The sequence below is a fragment of the Hydra vulgaris genome, chromosome 09 (genome assembly GCF_038396675.1).
Source record: "Hydra vulgaris chromosome 09, alternate assembly HydraT2T_AEP".
Lineage (NCBI taxonomy): Eukaryota > Metazoa > Cnidaria > Hydrozoa > Anthoathecata > Hydridae > Hydra > Hydra vulgaris.
In genome coordinates this window covers 50,509,025-50,533,536 of record NC_088928.1, presented here as the reverse complement: position 1 = coordinate 50,533,536, position 24,512 = coordinate 50,509,025, and the positions used below count along the sequence as shown (strand labels likewise).

At 26.9% G+C, this 24,512-nt stretch overlaps 1 long non-coding RNA gene across 2 annotated transcripts in view; it reads right to left on the bottom strand.

Annotated features, from left to right (window-relative positions):
- Window positions 1–7,558: 7,558 nt before the first annotated feature.
- Window positions 7,559–24,512, bottom strand: part of LOC136085124 (uncharacterized) — a 35,477-nt gene continuing 18,523 nt past the window's right edge. The window contains exons 1-2 of one of the 2 annotated variants that reach the window (XR_010641101.1): window positions 8,443–8,761; window positions 7,559–8,134 (exon numbers count right to left, since the gene is read on the bottom strand). This is a non-coding gene — a long non-coding RNA (uncharacterized LOC136085124). Of the gene's footprint in view, window positions 8,135–8,442; window positions 8,762–24,512 lie in introns of those variants that run through there. The other variant, XR_010641100.1, reaches the window with a different exon arrangement.

Here is a 24,512-nt window from a genome sequence, read left to right as displayed (position 1 = left end):
AATGAAATAGCTATGCCATGGAATGCTCCACGAGGTGTGGGGTTGTGGTCAATATTATCAACAGCTGCAACAGTAAACAGTTGTTTTCTCAGTTTCAGAGGACACACAACTTGATCACTGTTATACTGATCACACATTTCATTTCCTAGTTCAGTTGTCAGTGCAAGTACTCGATCATATGATACACTTAAACCAAGATGAAATAACTCATAAATAAGCAATCGTCTTCTAGTAGTTTCATGCACAAGCAAACTAACATACATAGGTAATGGAGTTTCTTGTGATTGAACACGTCTACTTTTAACAACAGAAGAGTTTTCTATGATCGCTTATACTTTACACTATTAAAAGTAAGTAGCTGGCTTATAGTAAGTGCAGCAGGAATGTTAATTGGCTTGGTTTGTATATCAATGTTTGGACCTTTTAGTATCATATTACCGAGTGCAAGGAGTTTTTTTGATACTGACCTTTCCTGATACCCTGGCTGAAATGTACCTGTAAAAGGTTCAGAGGTGTCAAATATAGTTTGGTGTATAATCTGCGCAGCCCTTGACAAACACACTGCATCACGATCACAGTCATATTGACAGGTTTTAAGAAGTGCTGGACCAATGTCACAATTAAAAACAAGTAAAACATCTCAACCTTCCTGTTGTGCATGCATGTTAGGAAAATGGGCTTGTAGTCTTTCTTTCAAACGTGAACTATGCATACGTTGAATTGGTGTATGTAGCCTATTTTCAGTTAGTTGGGACAAGCAATCAGCATATAGTCTAGCTAGATCAGCTAGATTGAAGATGGTTGTGATACCATTCTCTGACCTTGTTTCTTCAATGTAAGTGATCAACTGAGCAAAAACAATACCATGTACACAGTTAACTTCATCTTCTGCTTGCTGCGTTTCAGCACGCATGCGTCTATCAAAAGCACGTTTTTTATTGTACAGGTCATTGAGACACTTAGTGTGTCACTTAGCCTCTTGAGCAATTAAATCTGTGTCGCTCAACTTGGTCAATAATGTAGAATCACCTAGGGTAATTGCACACTCGCGGACTTTAATATCCATATCTGTGGTACAGACACTTTGCAATAAGTCTTTTGACTCACTGGTATCACAAATAAATCAAACCGGTTGTGTATAAACCAAATTTGATTTTCTCATGTCACTTGACATTGATCGCCTGAATGAACTGTGCTCAACGTTAAGTGCCTGGGCTTCATTTAATAAGGATTCACCCTCTGCAGCTAGGGATGCGCAACGAAGACGTTTAGCTGCTCGACTGAGTTCAGTGGAATAGTAAAACAGCCTGCAAGGTTTATGCCACTTAGCTTTGTTCGCAATCAAAGTACTTTCAAAGCCACTGCCATCATCTAATCGCTGAATATAAAATCCAGGCGGTAGCAAATCTGCCTGCACAAATTGTGGTAAGATTTCGGCAAGTCATTTGTAACTTGTCAAACAATCCGAGCGCTTAGAATTAGCGGGACATATCAACTTGTTAGCGGGACATATCAACTTGTTGGATTAGGGCTGTCGAAAACCTCATTCTCCGTAGAAATAGGATGTGCAACAATATATCGCTTGGTCATAATATATATGTATAGAGGCCTAGGAATAATATACATACATACATACATACATACATACATACATACATACATACATACATACATACATACATACATACATACATACATACATACATACATACATACATACATACATACATACATACATACATACATACATACATACATACATACATACATACATACATACATACATACATACATACATACATACATACATACATACATACATACATACATACATACATACATACATACATACATACATACATACATGCATACATACATACATAAATACATACATACATACATACATACATACATACATACATACATACATACATACATACATACATACATACATACATACATACATACATACATACATACTTACATACATATATATATATATATATATATATATATATATATATATATATATATATATGTATATGTATATAAATTATGTTAGTGTATTCTACAAACAGAGTGCTCAATGTTCTAAAAGAACAGAGCAATAATAAATTAGTAAAAACACTTATCTAATTTTCGATTACTACAACACTGTGTTTTACCATCAGTAGGTTCATCAGGAAGAACTTTTTCCTGATGAACCTACTGATGATAAAACACAGTGTTGAAGTAATCAAAAATTAGATAAGTGTTTTTACTAATTTATATATATATATATATATATATATATATATATATATATATATATATATATATATATATGTATATATATATATATATATATATATATATATATATATATATATATATATATATATATATATATATATATATAACCTTACTTTTAATCGATAAATATTGTTTATCTATTTTTCAAAACTTTTATACTTTATTTACAATGTGATTTGTTTTTAATCGTTTTTTATAATCGTTTTTTAAGAGTACAATATGATTGAATTACTTTAGAAATGCGGTAAATATACGGTAAATTATTAAAAATTTTGTTACTAAAAAAAAATATTCCGTGAAAAGTGACGTAATTATGCTTTATCGTTCTCCTTTTTGGTAAAACTGGACGTGCCACCATATCTTAAATGCATTGAATACTTATTTTCTACATCTAAAAAAAGTTTCATCCTTTTATCCACACTTGCACAATTGTAATGCTAATCTGCACTATAATTACCCGTTATGCTTATTAGTGCCTTCATGCCGTTAGGAAAATTCTTTTGGCAAGCTGCATCTGTATTCAATGTTTGTTCTAATGTCTAAAGTCTAGAAAAAAGTCTAGAAAAAAGTTTCATTGTTCTTTTTAGAGAGAGCAGATCTTTTTGATCTTCTTATGCATTTCTGGATGTGTGTTTTTATCATGAGAAGATTATCATTGTACCATACTAACCAACAGGAATACGGAAAACAATAAATATACAGATCTTAATCCCCAGTGTGAACTCTTTTATTGAAATAATGATCAATCATCTTATATAGCTTAACCAGTATTTTCCTGTTAACTCATGTTTATCAGCTTCTGTATCACATGTATAGTTTTGACAATTGTTAAAAAACTCTTATTATATTTGATGTTTCATAATTCTTTTCTCTTTTTGATGAAGTAAGTTAAGCTCAAATTGAGCTATACCAATTTGAATATATTGAAGAATAGAATATCTAAAGTTTGAAGGTATGATTTAAAACGCAAACTTTACATTGTTAACGCCAGCAGCTGATGCAAACGTTTTTTTAGCCTAGACTAGTTTTTTTTTAATTTGCTAAGACTTAGATAACAGAGATTGTGCTTTTCTTGATTAGAAACATATATAAAAGTGTATATACAATGAGCAGGGTTTCAGCAACAACTGCTACCATTGTTGGTGATTTATTTATTTGAGGATTAAATCAATTATTTAGCATACCAATCTAGAATAACCTATTTTTGATGTTTGAGTTTACATTTTCTTTATTATTTAAAATTCTACTTTAATTCGTAAAGTTTATTGCCCTGATACTCTTATTGTCGAAAAAAAAAAATTTGAACCATTTTCTAGGGTTTCTGGGCATCAACTGACCCCAACAAGAAGCAGCTGACAAACCATTTCTTAGTTAGACAAACCATTTCTTTAAATTCATTGTTACATCTAGAGTGTCAAACCCACTGATAAAAATGGCGTAAGAAAATGTAGTTAGCTCCTGGTCTATTTGCTTTTAAACAATCCGTTAAACGTCCGACTATTTATTAGTCTTTACTTAAACATAAAATCTGTCAATTTTTATTTCAGTTTTAATTTTGAGAATTTTGAGATTAAATTTAAGGTTTTATGTTTTGAGTTCTAAAACAAACTCAAGCATGAATTTTCTTTTAAACTTTTCAAGTATTTTCTTATGCATTTACGCTATATACAAACATGGTTTTTAACAGCAGAATGAGGATACAAACATGATTCTTAGAAGCAGCATGAGGATATAAACATGATTTTTACCAGCAGCATGAGGATAAAAACATAATTCTTAACAGCAGCATGAGAATACATACATGTGTGTGTGTGTGTGTGTGTGTGTGTGTGTGTGTGTGTGTGTGTGTGTGTGTGTGTGAGAGAGAGAGAGAGAGAGAGAGAGAGAAAGAGAGAGAGTTTGTGTGTGTGGAAATTTTACAAAATACAAAACGATTTTAGATATAATAATGTCTATAATTTTCTGAGCTTCTTTGAGTTAATTAATTAGTACTTTTCAGTCTGTTTGTTTTTTTTTTCACCCCAATAGCTCCGTGTAAAATTGTATAAATTAATATCGCTATACTATACATGATACCGACTTTAAAAACCTATTCTTCCGATATATAATACATGCAAAATAATATATAATACATTAAAATATATTATATATTATTTTTAAGTATAAAAACATATTATAAATTCAAAAATATTGTTTTATAAATATAATTTTCTCATAATATGCAGCGATAGCGTAGCCGAATAGATTCTGCTTCAGGCTAATAAACCGAGGGTTCCAGGTTTGTCTCTCGATATCGATATTGTTTTAATTTTTTATAGTTAGTGCACAAAGGTTGCTTTTTTTGTTGCTGCACACTTTTGTGGACTAACTAAATAAAGTTCTGCACTTGGACCATATAAAGTCAAAGCGCAGAAAGTGCATAGCACATTTTACAGCCGTAACAGTCCGTTAACAGGCTGTAACTACTCCGTTTAGGGAGTGTACATATCGACTAAGTAAGATTTAAGCGTAGTTGATTTTACAATCACCATGTTGATAAATCAACTGTGGGTTTTGGTTTGGTCAGATACTCTTTTAATTAAAAGAAAGTCTTCTCTAGATTTACAACTAAAAAAAAATATTGCATCACAAAATATAAAACCCAACCCCTCTCCCCCTCGTAACAAATTGTCACAAAATCGCCTACTCCTCCCTAAAAGCGTGACGTAATTTATGGACGACCCCTTAGCGTTCTGTATACAATTAACTCATAAACGTTTGTTTACAATTGTCTCATAAGCGTTTTCTTTACAATTGCTTCATAATTTAAATGGTAAAAAATAATTTTTCATAATAAAATAACTTCAATTGTAAAAATATTTCTTCATAAATTTTTTATAAAATATTTATGAAGTATTTTGTTTTATAAAACTCATCACCTGCAAGAAACAAGGGCAGGATGATTACACAACTTTAAACTAAAATGTTTACGATTTATTTTCGAAAACAAATCAATGAAGTCAATTTTGATCTCTGTGGCAAATAACAAATAGGCAATTTAAAGTTTAAATACAAGCATGTTTTAAACAAGAACTTTTCAAAGATGGTTCTTTTTAGGGCTGTCACCTTTTTTCCTAGGGGCTGTCCATTAATTACGTCAACAAAATAGGGGAAGGGAAACTTTTGACTATTTTTGACAAAGGGGAGGGGGGAACATTTAAGTTAGTTAAAAGATAATTTTTAAACGATAACTGGAAATTAACTCTCTCCAAATATGTTTCCAGTACTCTATTATGTTCTTAAAGTATGGTACTAGTGTCGCAGATATCCACAAGTATCTTAAGGCTGTTAGTATAGAGGTGCCTGATGCAGCACATCTTTGTTGATAATTTAAACATAGAGAACATTAATGATTTTTCTAAAGTCTATAAATTTATTACGGATTGTTGTAAATACTTTAAATTATTGACCACTAAAATTAATTAAACTAAATTTAAAAAAAAGAAAATTAGGCAGCGTTTGTACCTTATGTTACATACTTATCCAACCTTAAGTATTTTAATAACATTTTCTATATTCTACTTTTTTTAAACCGTGTTGCGCTTTAAAAATACCTGACACATACAGAACTAAATGAGCACACGTGAGATGTTTACTCGTAACACTATTATTTTTTATGTTAGTAGCTCTTTAAAAACTGGAAAATTTTTATAAATTATAAACTTTGGGTCTTCCGTTCCAAAAGATTGCTAACCCCTTGTTTATACAAATTATCAAATGCATTATTTTGTTATGCTAGACTTTATCAGAATTAGTTTGCTTTCAATGTGGAACTGGATTAGGTCTAAAGTTAAAGTAAGGAGGATTGGCACATTCACGTTGTGTGACTCTGCACTGTACATAAAATATGATAAAAATATTATGATAAATATTTAACATTATTTAGAAGTAAGTCTGTTGACGGGCACGTTGGTTACTACCGTTATCCCAAAATATCTAAATGCTAACGTTATTTATGCAAAAATTATATATATAATATATATATATATATATATATATATATATATATATATATATATATATATATATATATATATATATATATATATATATATATATATTTAAACAATTTTAAAATGTATTCTACAAAATAGAGTGCTCAATGTTCTTAATAGAACAGAGCAATTACAAATTAGTAGAAAATCACTTAACAAAAATTTTTCTCATTTTACACTGTAAAATGAGAAAAATTTTTGTTAAGTGATTTTCTACTAATTTATATATATATATATATATATATATATATATATATATATATATATATATATATATATATATATATATATATATATATATGTATATATATATGTATATATATATATATATATATATATATATATATATATATATATATATATATATATATATATATATATATATATATATTTCTTAACTTTCAGATTAATTATATATATATATATATAAAATTTAAGTTTGCAATTATTAACCGTAATATAACAACTTAAAATTGTAAACTTGTTTTGTTAAAAAAGATCTTAAAGATCTTATCAAAAATTTCAATAGTTGCGATTTCTTTATCATAGTATGACTTTCGGAAAATATCGAGGAATTCTGTCCTCCATCAAAGTTTTAATGTTTCTCTTTGTTCTTTTAAATTCCATAACTAGAACAATTTTTTTATTATTGACATAATAGCGACTTGCAGTTTTTCGATAAGTTGAGTGAATTTAATTTTTTTTACCTTCTTTTATGCACTGAAAGAAGTTTAAACCAATAGTGTTGCATGTAGTAATCACTTTTAATTCTATTCACTTTTTGTTCAGAGCAAGCCTTTGTAATTTTAAATGGCTCTATATATTTAAAAAATGTTTATAAGTTAAAAGCTGAATTAAGTTTTTTTTTCTAAGCATTTTACTTTCAAACACTTTTTCTTGAAGTTGTAAACTACTACTACAACTACAATTTTAAAATGTTTAATTTTTTTTTTTAATTTTTACTTTACATATAAAAGGCGAGGAGGGGGGTTTTATAGGGGGGTCTCTGAAAGTTTGACAAGTTGTTGACAAAGGGGAGGGGGGAGGTAGAAATAGCCAAAAAATTATTGACGTAATTAATAGACATCCCCTATTAGAAGAGCACTAAAAAATAAATAAAAGTGTAGTTAACTTAATTTAGCACTTATTTTTAATCTTTAAATTGGATACATAAAAAGTTATTAAGTTTTTGTGTAAGTTTTAAACACGTCATAAGAATTTACATGAAATCTAAAAGTTTTTGTTAATTACATTTTTAACATTAATATATTATTATTCTTTTGTTGATTTATTGACTTTATGCTGCTTAAAATAAACTATAATATAACTTTTTAAGCAAGTCAAGAAATACTATTTGTTGTTTCCGCGAAATTCATAATAAAAATAATCAACCAGCACAACTACACGAGCTTGTTATATTGTGAGTAATGAATTTTTTCTTCTTTCCGTCTGAGCAATTGAGATAAATCAGTCGTGGGAATAATTTGACTGGTTGGCAATTGCCAAAAATATTTTTGGAATCAAGTTTTTCATTGACAAAATATTTTGGTTTAACATAACATGATCCAAAACATAAAAGATTCTGAATTGAAACTTTATCACATCCTTCATAATTGATGTACTCGATAAAAGGTATAGCTTGGCACTTCTCTCTATTGTTTAATATCAAATTATTAATTATCTCTTTTTGTTCACTGGTCTCGATACCAGTTCGAGATATTTCGCTTGCAATGTGACCAAGCTGTCGAATATTGACGGCACCATAAAGCAATACCCAAAAGCAGGAAAAAATAAACAAGATCTTCATCCTAAATATAAAAATTAATGGATAATTATTGGCAAAAATATATAACAAATTTCATCTATAACCAAAACATTTACAGTAAGATTAAAAAATGATATGGACAATCATATAAAAAAGATTTTAAAGCGTTAAAAACCAGTATCTAAGTTCTTATCTAAAAGAGTTATTCAAAAAACTGCTATGATTTTAAAATGGGTTAAAAAGTTCAAATTAGTTTTTGAATAAGATTAGTGGATTAATGCTTTGTTATTTTAGTTTTTGAAAGTTTTTGTGTAAAAATGTTTAAATTTTAAATTAAGAACGTTTTCTCACATCCACTTATGTTGTCACAGTTCTTTTTTTTATTATATCTTCTGAGTTTCAACTCAATTTCTTTTTTTGTTTCCTTTTCTAAAGATTATTATGCAAACTTCCCACCGGTTTTAATATTCTGAAAGATTGGTCGTTCATTTTAGATTATATATTTTTTGCAAAGAATCTTTTTTATTTGTATTTATAAATGAATTGGGCACCGGGATTGCTTCAGTTATTCCTGTTCAAGATACATTATTAATATTATGATTGTCTGTTAATTCCGCTTGAAATATATAATTGATAATAGTATAATAATTTTTCCTACAAATTTATTGTTTTATTATTTATAAAAAAAAATATCTTTGGTTAGTCATTTTTTTATATTAGTTACATAAATTGCTGCTCTCTGCATATTTATAAACATATAAATAATAAATAATTGAATTAATGGTAATATGCCTTTATTTTGTTATAAGAAACAATGACACTGAACATACAATAAAGAAAAAGCAAAGCATATTTTAAAGTAATAAACTTTTATCAAAAATATAAGTAGAAAGACATTTTGAGAATTATTGTTTGTCAAAAAAAAGCGATGGTATTTAAGAACTTACTTATTACAATAACAATTAATGTGAAAGTCATTGATGACGGTCCTAATAATGATTTTTGTGGTACTATTTTTCTATATGTAATGATAGGAAGAGTTTTAGAAGTTTGAGAATTGAGAATAGAAATCTAGTCTTGCTTGCAAAAAAAATTCAAAACTTACATATACCATCGTATAAACATTATTGTTAGCAAAATCAAATAAACAAAAATATAGTTAATTCAACATATTAAACAAAAGGATGCAATTTATTTATTAAAAAATAATAATAATAAAATTTCTTCATAGTTATAAAAAATAAAGCAGAATGTTGCATTTTTTGAACCTAGATTTAAAAACAATTTATTCAATCGTTATTTTAGTTGATTAAATTATTAAATTGTTTTATGGTTGTTTTATTTTTGTTTATTATTTTATAAAAAATAAACAAAAATACAACTATTGCTTCATTTTTCATAATAAAAAAGCAATTGCTTTAAAATAATTAATGAATAGAAATATAGCTGGAATTTTATCTCCACGCAAACTAATCATGTATTTTAAATTAAAGCTTATAAAAAATATAAATGGTTTAAATAAATTTTTTATCTTTAAAATCCCCTTTTCTTGTTTTACACCGCAAAAAATATAACGCTAACAAAATGGTTACATAACGGTAAATGAAAAGTTTGGCGTTATGTTTACCGTTATATTAGTAATAAATATGTCTTAAGCGTATTAAATTAGTAATAAATGTCTAAAGCGTGTTGGCCACAGCTATTTGTATATTTGTATATAAATGTAAAACGTTATGTTTAACCGTTATGTTTACCGTTATGTTGGTTGGAAATATGGCATCACATAATAATATGACATCATAAAAGTATTTTTACTAAAAGAATCTTTGAAAATTGTTCAATTGCTCCACAAGGTTTTTCTTTTAGAATTAAGGTAAGGATGATAATTGTAGCAAAATTCAACGATTCATAAATCGTCAAAATATATACTGTAATGCATTGATATATACATATCAATGCATTACGGTATATATATATATATATATATATATATATATATATATATATATATATATATATATATATATATATATATATATATATATATATATATATATATATATATATATATATATATATATATATATCACGGCTGCTTCAAGGTGGACATACGGCTTGTTGTTTTTTTTCAAATTATTTTTTTAAACTGTGTTACTAAAACTTTTATAACTTTTGAAATATTACAGAAAATTTTGTTCTGTAGAAAGCGTATAAACAGCAATAAAGTGTTTTATCTTTTAACATTCAATAAAGTATCAAAAGTTTCATTGATTTTTGAATAAACGCGCAGAAATTACGAATATTTTTCTTTCTTTTTTTTTTAAATAAAGAAGTTTGAGTGGAAATTAAATATATTTATCAATATTAAAGATATATTTAAAAAATATTTATGTATGTGAAGATAATTTAACAAAGTTGATAAGCTTACTAAAAACCAAAATAAAACGAGGGTGAAATTTTGTAAATCATTTTTTTTTTTTTTTTTGTTGTTCTTTATTACAATATTTATTACAATTTAAATAAACGAAACTTTGTTACAATAATAAAAGTTAACAAGTCAAGATATCGTTAAGAAATAAATATTAAAAATAAATATAAAGAACCCGGATTACTCAAAGAAGACCATCAGGTCTTGTCACAGAGAAACCGCTAATTGCTTGTGGATAAAAAAAATAATAATAAATAAATAAAAAAGAATATACATTAAATATATACATATACTAATATAGATAAGGGATTTACAAAAAAATTTAAAATTTAAAAGTAGATTAGTATATTATCAGTTGAAAAAATGAGTTTTTCAAGATTTTGTTTAAATGAATCAAAATTACATTCTTGAGATAAATCGAATTAAATTATTGTTCCTTAAAATATATTTATTTCTATCTCTTTGTAAATACAAGTTACGAAAAGAAACGGGTGATAGGTGGGTCTTGCATTTATACATAAAACAAAGAATATTAAAAACATTTAACTCATATATATTGAGTGCTTTCGTATCATATAAAAGAGGTTTGGCGTGAGCAAAACGGTCCTTGAAATTTATAAGGCGTGCTACATGTTTCTGTTGCCGATAGAAAGGTTTAAGTTTACTTTTATAAGTGCTACCCCAAGCAATGTTTGCATAATTATTATGGCAATGAATTTGCGAATAATATAACTGAATTAAGGTATGTTTATCTAGAAAGTTTCTTATTTTGTATAAAATGTCTATACTCTTTGAAATTTTATTGCACAAGTTAGCAATGTGGCTTTTCCAATTAAGATTTTCATCGATATATACACCTAAAAATCTTGTCACTAGAACTCTTTTAATAATTATGTTATCGATAAAAAGAAAGGGTAAGTTGCTAGGCAGCTGGTGCTTTTTAGCATAAGGATGAAAAAGAATCCAATTAGTTTTATCGATATTTAATGATAGTTTGTTTAATCTAAACCATTCGGAAATTTTGGCTAGTTCAATGTTCATGTTGCTAAAAAGTGTCAAAATGTTTTTATGAGAAAGAAATAAGTTAGAATCATCAGCAAACATAATTCTCATCAGGTTAGAAGCTTTTGGCAGATCATTAATATATATTAGAAATAGGAGGGGTCCTAATATGGATCCTTGAGGAACTCCACATGAAATATTTAATAAATTAGATGATATGTTATCATCTGCATAGACAAATTGCTTCCGATTATTTAGGTAACTTTTAAGCCAAATTAATATATTTCCAGTAATTCCGTACCACTCCAACTTTTTAAAAAGAATTTTGTGATCAATAGTATCAAAAGCTTTTGCCAAGTCAATGAAAACACCTAAAGTAAATTGAGAATTTTCAAATGAGTCAGATATATTTCTTGTAAATTGTAAAATGGCATGTTCAGTGGAGTTGTTTATTTGGAATCCATATTGAATGCTGTATAATAAATTGTTTATAGTAAGATGATTATAAATTTTATTGTACAAAATTCTTTTTAAAACTTTAGAGAATACAGAAAGTAGTGAAATTGGACGATAGTTACTTATATTCTCAACGTCACCACCTTTTAATATTGATATGACTTTTGCTGATTTTAGAGCTTGTGGAAAAATTCGCTGTTTAATTGATATCGAAAAAATCTTAAAGAGTATACCTTTTAAAACATCAAATGAACTTATAATAATGTTGCCGTTAATACCATCAGGGCCTACTGCTTTGTTAGATTTTAACATTTTAAATGCAATTTCAAACTCTTCAAAAGATAATTCAAAAGAGTTCAAGTAAGAGTTTAGAGGGAAACATAGAACAATCATTAGGCTGTTTGCTATAGGAATGTTTTTTGCAAGATTTGGTCCTACAGACACAAAATATTTATTAAACTCTTCCTTAATTTGTCTTTAATCATATAAAAATTCATTATTATGTTTAACCATGTTTGGCAAAGGGTGAGATGTACTTTTTTTGCTGCCAATAATTTCTCTTATTATAAACCCCGTGCGCTTAAAATTTAATTTATATTTATCTAGTAAATTTAAATAATATTTTTTTTTGAGGCTTTCAAAAAGTTTAGCGTAATTTTTATATATAATTTTATTTTCATCTGTTTTACATTTTAAGTAATTAATGTGTAATTTTTGTTTAATTTTTGAAGACTTACGCAAACCCTTTGTAATCCAAGGCGATTTGTAATCCAAGGCGATTTTGTAATCCAAGGCATTTAAGTCTACGTGACGTAACATAGGTCTTTGCTTCAAAAACTCAAGCAAAAAACAAATTTAGTGCTAAACATACCAAGTTTGAAAACATATTTATTAACATAGCTAGAGGTACAGTAAATAATTTTTTGATTTTCTTATTCATAAAAGGTTTAAATATTACTAATTCCACAGACTTTTCAAAAAAATTATGTTTTTTATTCAAAACGAATAAAAACAAAAATATAAATGTATTAAAAATTAACTTTTTATATAGAAAATTGTAAAGTCTGTAAAAATCTAGATAGAACAGACATTCATTAATAAGTGTTCCGAATTTCAACCACCAACCATGTAGCTATGTTATCAAATCTTAGTTGGCCTAAGACAGGTTTTCCGTAAAAATCGCAAAAATCAGAAAAGTGATCCCAAATTATGACCAACATTTTGACAACTTTTACTTCTATTCCGTTTAATGCAATTATTTATTTAATAAGAAGAATAGATCTTTCATATTTTTTTAATTAGAAGATAAAAGCGTTTATAGAAAAAAAAATTATTATTTTAAAGTTGTTGAATTTTATACTTTTATGCAGAAATAGTTTTTTTTTTGCTAAACTCGTGACGCAATGCCCAACTTTATATTGCGTGAAACAGCCTTGGTATATATATATATATATGTATATATATGTATATATATATATATATATATACATATATATATATATATATATATATATATATATATATATATATATATATATATATATATATATATATGTATACATATATGTGTAAACATATATAGGCGGTGATAAAGCATTTCCCCAGAATGACATGATTAATCCTTTTGACTTTGTTGCTTTCACTTTTAATTCGTTTACTTTTTTTTCATATAAAGACTGATCATATTTTACTATTTTCCATAACTCCTGTGCGTGCTGATACTGCTTTTGTTTTTCAAGTGTTGAATATGCTTTCTTATTTTTCTAAAGGAGTTGAAGATTTTCTCGTTCCCAACAAATTCGTTCGACATCTTGGAAATAAACATTTTGTTTTTTTGTTGCAAAGCATTCAGTTATTCGAATAGAAAGATAAAAGTTTTTGTTTATTTGAAAATAAACGATTTAGTAATAAGTTGAGTGTCGTTAAAGCGAAAAACGTAAAAAAAAATAACCTGACTAAAATTAATTGCAGTGACATTTCGCAATAAAAAGTATTGGTCTCTATTAGCATTAAAACAGTTGTTTTTAAAAATAATTGTTTTTTATAATCAGAAAAAATACATTTTAACTTTAATAATAATTTGAAAAAGTACATTTTTTACTAAAAGTTAATAATAAAATATTAATTTAAAATCATAAAAATTAGTTAATTAAAAAGATAAAAACCAGGATGCGTGATTAAAAAAAAAATTAAAAAAAAATTTGCTATTAATGTCCAATCGACTTTACTGAAGATAAAAAATAATTTGAACAGCGATCGCTCACTTTCTACTTTCTTTCAGTGACCGAAGTCCGGAGTCCGAAGTCCGAAGACCGAAGAAAAAACAAGATTTTTTCATTCGAGAAGTTCATTGTTTTTTTTTAATATACAGATCAAGTTTTGGGAATAATTCTTGTGAAAGATAGTCAAACCGCGTGCGTACTCGCTGTCTTGAACACCCCCTCCCCTTGTACGCATTTGTACGTTTTTTGGTAACCCCCTCCCCCATATCTGCGTAAGTACTTTATGGATGCCCCCCAATTTTACTATTATTATACTACACCTTTTTGTGTTTTAGTTAGCCAATTCTCGCTTTAATTTAGCATTTTTTCATTGTAATTTGGCAATTTCAACTATAATTTATAGGGGTGCACCGATGCCTACAATTGGGCCTATGCCGATACCGATAGGTACAGGCCGATGCCAATGACTCGGCAACGGTCCTGATATCAAATAAGTAGTATATATTGGATATATGAAGAAATTATATACTGGATTGGAAATGCTAGATTCCATTTCAGTGACAATGAAAACAACGTTTTTTAAGTCTTATTGTTGATTTTTATTTTCCGCTTTTTCTCTTATTAATTAGAACAAATACTTTTAATGAAAAGCTCGTTTTCTAAATATTAACGTCATTCTGTTTGAATTTTTGAATTAAAACGATTTCGTTTTTTTTTCTATTAAGAAAGTTTTTATAAAGTCATTACTTCTAATAATTAGCAAATTTTAAGCAAATGTTTGTACGAAATTATATAACTTTTCTTATATTGAATGTTTATTTATTAAACGCTTTTAATTTAATAATAAACTTGTTTTTAGTTTAACTTTAATGTAAATATAAATAGTAAAGAATAACTGCAAGAGTTTCGAACCAATCAATTTTCTCTTTCAATTCTCTTTCATTTAATGTTTATATAAACTTTTATTTTCTAAAAAAGAGCAAAAAAGCAAAAAAAATTACGAAGAAGTTTAAAATGCTACTTTATCATTCATTCAAAGTAAAATTACACAAAAAAATATCTTTCTCTTTTACGCTTCTGACGCGTAATGAATTAATGACTTTTCATTCTTAACATAAAATTAAACTTAGAGATAAAAATAAATTAGAAATAAATCAACAATGAGCAAAACAACTAAAAGTCCAATCTGGGACTATTTTGATATTGATGAAAATAGTCGTTTAAAGGGAATTTGTAAATTTTGCAAAATGAAAATATCAAGAGGAGGCACATCTGGAAAAAAAATGACTACATTCAATTTAAGAGGACATGTGAAAGCAAAACATGTATAAGTTTTCCAGAAAATAGAAGATCTAAAAGGTTTCAAAAAAATTAACACAGAAAAAAAAAGGTATGCTATTGGATTTACTTCAACCAGTAAAGAGAATGATAACAGCAAAGATTCCTATAGCAATAGCGTAACAGTTACTCTAGACCAAAAACATCAACCTAAGCTTGAAGATATTATTAATAAGCATAAGAAATGGATCTCAAGTAAACAAAGAGCTCAAAAAATAACTCTGCTTATCGGAGAAATGATATGCGTAGACATTCAGCCATATTCTTTAGTTACAGATCAATGATTTAACAAACTAATTAAGCATCTTGAAACTAGGTATACCATGCCCTCTAGAAAACATATGACCGAAACAGTTGTTCCTCTAATTTATGAAAAAATGAAAATACAAACTATAAATGATGTTTCATTACTGACGGATGGACTACATATCACAATATTCTAAGCTTTCATTCTACTGGATAAACTCAGAGTTTAATTCTATGACAGCTGTGCTTCAACTTAAAAAAAATGACAGGCTCTTATACAGGTGTAAAGATATCAAAATGTCAAAAGGATTCTTTAAATGAATGGAAAATACAAATTAGCAAAATGTACTTTATTCTCTCGGACAATGCTGCTAATTTGAAATTTGCCATAAAAGAAGCTGGTTTAAAAAAAAATTCTCTAAGTTGCGTACTTCACACTCTTCAACTTTGTATAACCGATAAGCTTTTTAAGCAGCAAACAATTGTGAATGATTTTACAGCTAAGGCTAGAAAAATTGTCACACACTTTTACCATTCTTCGTCCTCCGGACATGCTGCATGAAATTCGACAACAGCTAAAGTCACCCCTAAATTCACTTTTGCAAGAAAAAGGTTGAACAAAAATCCTCACTAACATTTTTTATTAGAAATCAAAAGTGCAATCTAATCTTAATTAATCTTAAGTCTAATCTTGCCTCTAATCTTACAGAAGACCAATGGTTATTAGCTGAGACGCTTATCTTAGTTTTAAAGCATTTTGAGGCGGCTACACTAGAGATGAGTAAAAACAGGGCATCAGTGTCTCAAATTGTTTCATTTATAGTTTCAATGGAAGCGTGCCTATCCTATGCTACAGAAAATGCAGATGAAATAAAAACTATAATAGAAGAGTTAAAAAAAAAGATTTTATTTCAAGGTTTTCCAGCTATAAATATAATAAAAACTTGAACATTTCTACAGTTTTAGATCCAAGATTCAAACTGAGTTATGTCATATCAGACGAGGAGAAAGAGACTATTAAATTCAATATTCTAGAACAATACATGAACCTAAATAAAACGGATATTACAGAGAGCTTTATAACTACCGACAACTTAACTCAATCAGATGATGTAACAAATGCTTCATCTGAATCAACCCAATTTTTATCAAGTTTCAAAAACACCACTTGAATTAACAAAATTAACGAAAGCGAAGAACTGTAAAAAATTTTCAACAGAGGCACAAATTTATTTTGAGAAAAAGGAAAAAATGTAAGTTGTAATAATTTTAAAATAAAAACTTTGCTAACATTTTGTTCTTGTCTAATTTATATTAAATTATTAAGAAAAAAACGTTATTCCAAATTATTATAAATTATTATATATTATTATAAATTATTATATAAATAATAGTTATGAAAACAAAATAATATTGATAATATTGATAAATAGTTTAATATTCATTAATAATTAATTAATAAATTGATTAATATTCATTAATGGTTAATATTTTGAACAATAAAAATTAGAATTTTTTATTATAGTTTGATTTTTTTTATTTACTTACATTTCTTAAAGAGATGATGAAATAAACTTTTACTTATCACTGCCTACCCAGTGGGCACACGACGTCGATCCAACGTTGAAATAACGTCGATCAACGTCGATTAACGTTGTTTTAACGTTGGATCGACGTCGTGTGCCCACTGGGTAATCTGCATCAAAAAGAATGTCCTTATAAATGGTGGGGAAATAATAAAGAAAAATGCATAAAGAAAAACTCTATTAGCAATAATATTTTAGACCTCTCATACCTAACAAAAAAATATTTAGGAGCTCCCTTCTTCTCTGTTCAGCGAAAGATTGTTTAGTACTAGGGTAAATATTTATAAATCGACACGGTCCCGACCAACTGCAGAACATGGAAAGCATCTAGCTTTGAGCATGCGAATTGGAAATTTTTTAGAGAAATGGAAACAAAAAATAGATTCAGAGCTTTATATAACATATTTTTTTTATTTTTCATAACGTAAAAATTTTTATTTCTTTCTAACATAACACAATTTGTTCTATTATGCTTAAAATATGTTATACTTTATGTTTATATTTTTTAAATTTGCATTTCTTGATTTTGAACTTCTCTTTTTGTATAGTTCGGATCCATAAGTTATATAATTAAATAAAATTTAAAAAGTTTTCATAACAATCGGCATCGACTGATGTTTATCAAGGCCGATGCTAATGGCGGTACATCGGCTAAACGGTCGATGCATCGGCAGGCCGATGCCAATGGCGATGCATCAGTGCACCCCTAATAAGTTGTAAAGTGAAAACTGCTAGATTAAAATGAAAAAAAAATTAAAGTTAAAATTGGCCAACTTAAACGCCAAAAGGTGTAATAATGTTATTATTTATTGTTAATATTGTAGTTATAATATGTGTTCTACATTAAGTGTGAACAATGTAAAATATCAACAACGAGTTATACAGTTGGTCAAAGTTCAACACGACTAAAGCGTATTTCAGTTTTTATTTCATTAAAAATGTAAACTTTTTATTTACTTTGACAAAACGTTAAATTGAGATCTATATTGCGATGTTTTAATTTTTGCGGAGATGTACTTAAAAAAACTGTAACTTCGATTGTCATTTCTTTGAATTTTCATTTTTATGTTCATAAGTTTAAAATAAACATTTTTTTAATTTAAATAGTACTAAAATACTATGATACATTTTTTTTTTGCAAATTTACAAATAGTTTTTAAAAAAAGATTTAAAAAAATTGATTTCGATTTTTTCAAACATTAAAAAAAATGTTTTAACCACTCAAAATAACGTATTCATAAATAACTGCATGTTTCTTATCGTGTGTCATTTGATAATAAACATGCTTGCACTCACAGTGAGTGCAGAATTGCCATTTTAAAATCTAAACGAATAAATTTAATTATTCAATTTAGCATGGTAAATTTAACTAATGAATAATGTGCCTTTTTTTTTTGAAAAACTTTTATTAAACCTGTTATATAAAATGCTAAGTTTATTTCTTTAAACTAAAGGTGAGTTTGAAGTTTCTATTATAACTTAATTGTTTTAACTTCCAAAATTAAAATATTACCCCATTGTTGTTATGATACCACTAATACATTTGTATGAGATCACTTCGTATTTTTCATTATCTAAAGGATGTCAGTTTCATTTTTTTAGTCTTTCATTGTATGAGAAATGGCGTAACTCTAGTATAGGGTTACCATATGGTAATCATCAAAAAAGAGGAGATTTTACTAAGCGTGTTAAATGAATGGGGAGTCCCCATTATTTAGTAAAGGTTGTACCAGAGTGGACTCCTTTTAAGAAAATTAAATAAATAAAAAACCTTTTTTTTAAAAAAAAGCACGTAAAAAAATAAAAAATGTCATTTGTTTTTTTAGTACAAATTGCTGAATGTAATAAAAATTAATCTAATTAATTGTAATAAAAATTAATCTAATTAATCGCAAAACGTTTACATTCAATTTTATTGCTGTCGAACAATTATTGAGTCTTGATTAAATAAATCTTTTAAAACTGTATATTTTAATAAAGAATAAGTTATTCTATATTAAAATATTTTAAATTATATACGAAAGATAAAAACTATATAAATGCAAGCCATTAATTAAATCTTCATTATATAATTTGTTTCTATTGTCATCTTGTAACCATTATTTACTTGTATCTAACTAATCACTTGCATCAGTTACCAATTTCACTGTCATAAACCAATCAATTGTTGGAACAGAGCAAGAACTATAAACAGGGGAAGATGAATCATATCAAATATACATTTTTGTTGAAACCATCTTTTTCAATAAGTCTTTGTTTGATAACAAATATACTTATTGAACTCGTACCCAGTGAAAAATAAAACCGCGTCCCACATGGGTTCCGCGTGGATTCCGTGTGGGATTGATGGGATTTACGTGGGACGGATTTTCCCATGTGGTATCCGTATGGAAATTTGTCACCTTAAACCCATGTGGGTAATCCCACATGGGTTATATGTGGGAACCATATGGTATTTACAAACATGGGAAATCCCACGTGGGTTTCCTCTGGAATTTGCATGGGAATTAATTTGAAAGCTGGAAACTAAAAAAAAACTTTAAAAAAAAAAATTAAAAAAATTTTTAAATCGACATTGAATTGCGTTACGTTTATATTATGTGATAATATTTTATATTAATATAGAGAATGGCAAGCAAGCATGTAAGTACCACGAATAATGTTTATCTTTCTTTATAAAAATAAGATTAAAATTTGTGCAAATAGACGTATTATTAGGATGATATAATAGTTAATTGAATATAGATCTTGAGTAAATTATTTGCAAACAATTAACTGATGCAAGTTGAAATGTTGTCAAAAACCATTCTTGCATGCATGGGACACGGCAGTGTCCCACAAAGAAATGCAGGTTTAAAAGTCAAAGATTTCCCAATTTTCTTTATTAAAAAAAGAAAAAAATAGGATGGATATGGGTTTCTGTAACTTTTTTTATGCTCCAAAACTTTTAACTTTAGATATAATAAGGTCCTTAAGACTTAAGGGACTTACGAACTACATTGAGGAACAAAAACAGGATATTTACAGAAACTTTTTAATTTTTAATCTGGAGTACCACAGTGCTATTGAGAATAAAGCCTCTGGGTCCAGTTTTCAAAGTAATATGATCTAAAGTAATGTTTAAATAAAATAATATGCTTTAAAATGCATATAGTTATACATATAACTCCTGATAGTTAACTATATGTATAACTAGTTATACATATAATTTTTTATAAATACTTATTTTTTAAGGTTATGCTTGAACAAATTAGTACCAGTTAATTCAAATTCAAGTTTTAGTTAAAGCTCAAGTTAAAGTTCTTATTTTTATTCATTGTTTTTTCACTATTTTATATTTCTTTGTTCATTTATTCAAATTTGTTAATTAGTACTAATTCTTACTACAGTAAGAATGTTTGTCATTGTTGAACATGATTTTGTTAGTAACTTAATTTTATTTTCAACATATTTTGACGACACCTTATATATTTTAAATGATGACGGCTTTACTTTTCTATTGATGTTGAATTTATTATGTTTCAATAACTCAGATTAAATCTTAACTGAATTATTGTAAGCTTTGCAAGGGTTTGTTGTATATCAAATGGTATTGTAAATAAAGTAAAAATAATATATATATATATATATATATATATATATATATATATATATATATATATATATATATATATATATATATATATATGTATGTATGTATGTATATATATACATATATATAACATTAAAACAATAAAATTGATACAAAATTTCACTTTAAAACAAATACCATTAACATTGTGATGATAATAGCATTAGGAAACTAGTATTTATGTATTATTATTATACTATAAATAAATAGTTTTTTAATTCATTTTATAAAATAGAGACTGATAACTGATAATTAATGGAAATAAATACAAATTATAAAAATCATGTAAACTTCATCTATTATTTTTAAATACTATATTAATGTTAGTCTACAAAGTTAAAATCAATTTAGAGCATTGTTATTAGTTCTTTTGCGATTCGCACTTCCACTTCTGTCTCTCAAATTTATAAAATAGGTAGTCAAAGCTTGCTCAATAGGTAGGTTCTCAGCATAACAATGCTTTTTTCTTACACTTTCTAAAGAGAAATATGGCAAATTGATTACTTATTTTACCTAAATCATAGGGTCATCTATGCATAATGATGTCAGATGATGACCCGGTTTATTGAACACCTTCACCCTTTATCAAACTCAGTCAATATTTTGCCATCTCCCATTGAAAATGATGTCAGTTGTTGTTATCATATTATGATGGTATATCTGAATTGTTAATATAATATAAAAAATGCATATACCATCAATTTTTTTCTGGTTCAATTATACATTTATTCTCAACAGTACTAAAAGTAAAAAAAAAGAACATAAATTGTTCTTTCAGATAAGTAAGCTAATTTCTGAATTTAAATTGTTTTTCCTATGATCCTCTTCAGTTTTAAGCAACAAAAGCAAGAAGTTTTTAGACCACATTGTTGGTGTAAATACCTCTAAAACCTGCTCATAGCAAGCATAAATTGTTTTACTTTTTTTTAAAATAAAATAATTTACTTTTTTTTTAATTCAATTTTTTAATTGACATTATTTTGGTCTCAACATCCCCTCCCCATTGTTAATTATTGTTAAACTCACACTGCCCCTCTATCTACTGGCATCATTTATGGATGATCCCATAGCCTAAATACTATATATATATATATATATATATATATATATATATATATATATATATATATATATATATATATATATATATATATATATATATATATATATATATATATATATGTATATATATATATATATATATATATATATATATATATATATATATATATATATATATATATATATATATATATATATATATATTCTTTTTACTTTATTTACAACACCATTTGATATACAACAAACCTTTACAAAGCTTACAATGATTCAGTTAAAATTCAATCTGAGTTATTGAAACGTAATAAATTTAACATCAATAGAAAAGTAAAGCATCATTTAAAATGTAAGGGTGTTGTCAAAATATGTTGGAAGTAAAATTAAGTTACTAATAAAATCACGTTCAACAATGATAAATATTCTTACTGTAGTAAGAATGAGTACTAGTTAACAAATTTGAACAAATAAATATAAAATAGTGAAAGAACAAGGAACAAATAAGAACTTGAACTTGAACTAAATCTTGAATTTGAATTAATTGGTACTAATTTGTTCAAGCATAACCTTAAAAAATAAGTTTATATAATAAATTTTATGTATAACTAGTTATACATATAGTTAACTATCAGGAGTTATATGTATAACTGCATGCATTTTAAATCATTTTATTTAATTTATATATTACTTTAGATCATATTACTTTGAATACTGGACCCAGAGACTTTATTCCCAATTACACTGGTACTCCAGATTAAAAATTGAAAAGTTTCTGTAAATATCCTGTTTTTGTTCCTCAATGTACTTCGTAAGTCCCTTAAGTTTTATATATAAAGTTAAAAGTTTTGGAGCCTAAAAAAAGTTACAGAAACCTCCCTATCTCCCCCCTATTTTAATATTTTTTTTTAATAAAGAAAATTTGACTTTCAAACCAGCATTTCTTTGTGGGACACTGCAGTGTCCCATGCATGCATGCTTGGTTTTTGACAACATTTGAACTTGCATCAGTCAATTGTTTGCAGATAATATACTCAAGAACTATATATGATATCATATGAACATGTTAGAGAATGTTCATATGATATTTGAACATCACAAATTTAATAATATTGTTGTGATATGTTATATAAATAATACCATAATAGATTATGATATGAAAATAAGATAGGATATGAAGGCAATGTCCAAACAACAAATTTACTTATAGAAATTTAGATAATTGTTTATTAGTTTCAGAATATTATATTATGTGTGACTGCGGCTTTCTATAATAACAGGCCTTGACATCGCGCAATAAAGTTGTTAAACTGAAGGCCAATTCCTAATACTGTGTTTTCATTTTCATCTTTAACATTAGACTTTAGAACTAAAGTTTGTGTTCACGCTTTTTAAATAAATCTTTAAAATTTGATTGGTTTATAAATTAGATAGCGCAACTTCAAGACGATAACGTTGTAAGGTTATAAGGCGTTACATTGTTAGGCGTTACATTGTGAGGTTACCGTTGTAAGGCGTTACATTGTGAGGTAATAATATTGTCAAACTAACGGTAAGTTTTTTTAATAATTAAAATGCCTTTAAAATGCTGTGTATCTCTTTGCAAGTCAAACAATCTCAACTACAACAAAAATATCAATACTCAACTACAACAAAAATATCAATTTATAAATTCCCGAAGAATCTAGCGGAGAGAAAAAGATGTAGTGAAGCTATCCCAAGAACTGGTTTTATTGTTACAGACTATACAGCAGTATGTCAACTGCATTGGCCAAATGAAGCACCTTTTGAAAGCAAATATGGGAAGCAACGACCTTTAAACCATCTGGTTTTAAAAATATTCCGCCTAGTTGTTTAGCCACACCAGCAAGTAAAGTTAGAAAAACTGTAACTTCAAGCGGTTTTCGAAGCATTTTACCAGATGAGTTAAATGATTTTCTAAAAGAGGATGAACTTATATTTGGCGATATTCAATCTTTGTTAAGTGATAATAACGATGTTATTGTTTTCCAGCTTAATAAAAAAAGTTTACACATACAATCAAAAATGTATAAACTTGGTGTTCCATTATTTATTTTAGTAATTTTCAATGATTATTCATTTTTAGCTAACCATAATGGTTAACTAAAAATGTAACCATATTACAACTTGTAATATTTCATCTTTAGCTGTCAACAAATTAAAGTTAATAAAAACAAAATCAGCTTTATTTGAAGCAGTTAGATTTTTAAAACAAAAAAAAGAAAGTTCGCTTCAGGCAAATATTCTATTCAAACACCTTAATGCTATGAGAAAAGTTAATGTTGGTGAAGTTTTATATACTTCAGATATTATATGTAGAGCATATGAGTATTTTGCTATGCGACGAAGTTTATATGATTGTTTGATGGTATCGATGGTCATACTTGTAACATATGTTTTAGAGATATTTCTACTGATGAAAAAGAACTTCTGGATAA